We start from the raw sequence: 5,077 nt of genomic DNA, 5'->3' as shown, positions 1-5,077 counted from the left end.
CCATCAATGAGTGAAATTCGCAATTACTTAGTTGCCAACCCAATATTTTATCATAGGGGAGTGAAAAATTACACAATAGTAATTTATTATCCTAAATAATAGAAACGTAATAGAAAAAATAATAAATAAACTTAATCAACCAATAAGATGGGCTATTAATGGAATTAAAAAATATTAAAAAGTTAAATAATTTTGGTTTGACAAGCTAATGTATAAATTAAATTAATTTTTTGAATTATTTATCATTAAAAGGAATTGCTAATCTACTATTAAGTGGTTTAAGAGATCAATACTTGCTTTCAGTCACCTAATGATGGATTTACTTTATTTGTAATTCATTTAATAAAATAGTTAACTGGAATACTTTCAACAACAATAGGTATAAACCTATGAGCACCACAAATTTCAGAACGTTGACCATAGAATAGTCCTGGCCGGTTTATTAAAAAATTAATTTTCTGCAGCTGTTACTAAAATTCAAATCTGTGAATTTATAAAATTTAAAATAAAAATATTGCCTACATCTAGTTATCGGAATCTCTCTGTTGTTAATTAATTTGTTTGGATCTGAATATTCATAACTTCAGTATCATTGGTGTCCAATGGCTTTTAAAGTTAGTGACGGCTCATTAATATCGTTAATTAAAAATAAAGTCTGAATAGAGGGAAATGCAATAAATAGGAAAATACTAACTACAGATATAGTCTGAAAATAGGAAAATGCAATAAAAAGAGGAATATATTATGGACACCTTTTTGTGTCCAACGGATTCAGAACTGGACTCCCAGAAGGCCAATCTTCTGCGGCTATGAAACCAGGAATATTATTTTTTATTCACTGCCGGGTGGTTTTTGCCTTATGGGCTGGAGCGGAGTTTTGCTGGAAAATCCAACGCTCTCCATTGAAAAGTAAAGGTTTTTCATCTGTGAAAAGAATATTTTCATGGCCGTTGACCACGTGCCACCGAAGAAGCTGCTTCGGCAGATGCGAATCTACTTCTCTTCAAACGCGTTGTCAAAAGATGAGCAGTTGAGCAACGGAAGGCTGTCATGTGGAGATCATCTTTAATTTGTCTTGACATAGATCTGTTCGATACATTCATGTCCCTAGACATGATTTTCTGATTCTAAGAGGATTTCTGTGAATTCTTTCTCGTACGGCTTTTGTGGTTGCACTGGTTCGAATCACGCGAGGACGACCACTTCTTTTTCTATCTGTCACTTTAGACGTTTGAGAAACATGATTGATCGTGCGGAAAGCAAACATTCTCGAAATATTAAGTTTTTTCAGTTTGCGCTTTTACCACACTTATGTAATGCAATCACTGTAATGATATTTACCTTACCTCCCCACTCCATTGTTAATAGCGAAATTTGTCACGAAACTGACTATAATTTATGAGTAGACAAAAGTACAAGTCGCTATTACTCAATAAGCCGTGTAGTCCTCTTCATGTTTTGAACCAGCTTTTCAACGTAGCTCGTCGACAAACAGGACTGGATTTTGCGAACTTGACGCACGAGTTGCTTAAATCATGGACTGGCATTCCGGCAAGATGCGTTTTCATAGCTCCACACACATTTTCAATGGGGTTGGCGTCTGGGGACTGGGAAGGCCAGTCCAACATTGTGACGCCATTTTCTTGCTTTATTGTTTGTCAATGTGTTTTTCTGAGAGTAGTGGTTTTGATGATGTGGGACGGTAGGATATGTTTGCCTCCTTCAGTCGATGTTCAATGGCTTGATACTCACATCTGTAACCTTTTTAGCAAGAACTAAATATGCTTGGTGTAGTCACAAAGAAGGGTCTCGCTTAAAAAGTTCGAAACTTACTTTATCTCGCTTTTTTGTCGTCACTCGCTCCAAGCCGCTCTCGGAAAAGTCATCAACATTTTTGTACACCTTATACCGCTGATTCCACATCACACCAAACTTTTTTGATTTTTTAAACACTTTTGCAGCCGCGGCGTAAGATAATTTCGGCCCTTTCGAACGCGTGCATAAAAATACCGCCTAAATACGCATCGCGTCTTCTCACTCATTTTTGTTTGGTTGCGTTTGCGGGAAAGTTTCGAACGGCACTATCCGGAGTTAGCACTGGCGTCATAGCCTTTACGTGGGACTATTATGCAGCAAAAAGCAAAACGAAATATATCTTGAAGTTACAAGAAAAAAACGGTTCTTTTCTTCTGACACACACTATATATGATTGGCGCTTACACCCTTATTGGTTGTTTGGCTAAGCTCCTCGTCATATTTGTAGCGTGTGTCTTGAGATACTTACAGTTTTAAGCCGACTCCGAGTGGCAGATACTTCTAATGAGGAGCTTTTTCACGACACTCAGAGGTTTGCCATTGTCTGCCGAGAGGCGACCGCTATTGGAAAAAAATTGTATCTATCATTTTGATGTTTCATGCACGGAGATTCGAACCCACTAACTTCCGAATGATAGTCTCGCACTAAGCCATTAGCCTACGGCAGCCGCTATGAAATTAAATAATTTCAAAATTCAATTTGAATTTTCAAACAAAATTGTAGATTAGAAATATCCACTGAGAACTAGAATTAAAATAAAAAAGTTGTAACCTATAAATAAGATATTTTGGAAATAAAGTTCAGTGCTGTTTCAGCCTTGGAAAAATACTATCTTCTTTATTTTTTTAAAACGTGCTCTGTTCACTCATAAAGTTAGTTTTCACCATTGAGTATGTAATAAGAGAGAGTCAGATAGGTTTCTTTTTACAAACGGACATATTGATGTGGTTGATCGGGTGAAACGAAGAGGAAGGGACGACATCGTGACGAGTTGTTATTGGCGAGAACGATGGTTTTGCTCGTATACACAAAAAGCACCTCATTACCAAAGCACTGAGCAACCGTACGGTAAACGTACATACATATGTCATGCGATATGTTGTTCTTAAGTATCAATAATTCTAACACGTCGTTCTATCACAAATATTATATCAAAAATTAAACATTTTGTCAAGGAATATAGGGAATTGTTCATTTGAAAAGCGTGCGTTACACATATCGCACCCTAAATACAAAAGGGTCACAACTCAAAATGTACCTTGTGCTCAAATATGAGCGAGACGTTATCAATAAAACGGTCCGCGGATGACACATGACAAAAATAAATTTTTTGTTTTTTGGTAGGTTATAAGCTTACATGGCAAATTTCAGCGTGATATGTCACATAGTTTGTTTTCTGTGCTACTGTAAACAAGTCAAGCTCGAGTGTGGAAAATTTTGAGTTGTGCCCCTTTTGTATTTAGGGTGCGATATATCTAATATTTTTCTGCTGGAAGGTTGGTACAACTGTCGTCTATAGTTTCGCAAAGTTTGAGCGTGATCTGACAATTACCCTGTTTATGGCATTTAATTATATTAGTCAACCCCAGGCGTTCCCTGCTATTTTCACTATAGATAAAAATATCGAACAAAGAATTTGTCTTTGGTGTTTTGAACGAAATTTCGGGAGCCGAATCGTTGAAAATGTTTCAGAAAGCCTATGGCGAGTGTGCTTTATCAAAACCACGGATCTACGGGTAGTATTAGGCTTTTGTAGAGGGCCGAGAAGTCGTGGAAAATTTGTCTCGATGTGGTCGCTTATAAACGTCTTCAACGGATGAAAACGTCGACAGAGTCAAGAAAATGGTGCTGGAAAACCATCATTTAAGTTTGAGGGAGGTAGCTCGTGACTTTACCGTGTCTCACGAGCCATTTTGCAACATTTTACACCATCAATTGGGCATGATGTGCGTGACTGCTCGACTCATTCCAAGAGATTTGAATTTATTTCAAAAAATTCATCGGAAGAAGGTGGCTGAAGACATGCTTGATCTAGTGATGAGACGTGAGTATATGAGTTTGATAGGCAAACCAGTCAACAGGCGGCTGAATGGCGCTATCTACTTTAGCCGAAACCCAAAAAACCATGTCAAAGCGGCCAAAAGTGAAAGTCATGCTACTCATTTTCTTTGATGATCATGATGTTGTGCACTCGGAATTCATTCGAAATGGAAAATATCGCTTCAAACGCGTTTAAAAGGTGCTTTGATGACTGGAGTAATCGTTGTTATATGTGTATTGCTTCGAATGGAGCCTATTTTGAAGGCGACAAAATAAATTTTGATAATTAAACAATTATTTTACATTTTACAGAATGTATAAAAAAAGGTACTTCTATAAATTGTTCACAACATCTAAGCGTCATTTCTGAAATACTCTTTCTATCCTGACAAAAATTAATAGAAATTGACGCTTCACAAAATATTTTTGTTTTCATCAAGAAAAATAGGCTTATGGGACGGCCCAGACGCGTGAGGGAAGAAGTGGTGGATTCGTTTTATGAGTGGACGAGGCTTGCTGTAAAATAGAGGGCACTAACCTTATAGAATCCGGGTTTGTTCCTGAGGGATTAGTAATTTTGAAGTCATGCGTTTGTGCAGCATTAGATTCATTCTGAAAAAAAAAAATTGGATGCAGAAATTTGCAAGTATTTCTTTTTACAACTATTTTTCTTGGCAGAATATAGTTCTTTTTAATTTTCTCTAGGATTGGGGTAAAGTTTTTTTTTCAACAATTCAACAACTGCTAAATGGTAAAACATAAGATAGATCAAAGAGAATGCGACGAAGGAGCTGAAGGCCATCCCTTAGTTGGCCTAACAGGGGTACATGGAGGACTGGGTTAAACGTTGGCACATGTGTGTTGCTTCAGACGGGTCATATTTTGAAGGAGATAAAATAAATTTGTCTGAAATTTAACTCTCTTTGTTTTATTTAAACATTGCCGGTGCTTTCTGATCATAGGGTATCTCCGGATATTTTCCTTTTCAGCTTTCATAACTTATCACAATATTGATACTTTGTATATTATTTCTATAAGAATAAACCGCAAAAATCCGCCATCGTAATGCGAACAAATATCGATATCAGAAAATGGTAATACTCAAAGCCCTCCCATTGATAATGATGAGCCATCTTGCTTCTTTTTTCAGGATAAAACTGGGAAACATTCTCGAAATTTTTATTATGTGTTACTTCAGGAAAAAAACTGGTATAATATTTT

The sequence above is a fragment of the Anastrepha ludens genome, chromosome X (assembly GCF_028408465.1).
Source record: "Anastrepha ludens isolate Willacy chromosome X, idAnaLude1.1, whole genome shotgun sequence".
Taxonomy (NCBI): domain Eukaryota; kingdom Metazoa; phylum Arthropoda; class Insecta; order Diptera; family Tephritidae; genus Anastrepha; species Anastrepha ludens.
This window is presented reverse-complemented; position numbering follows the sequence as displayed.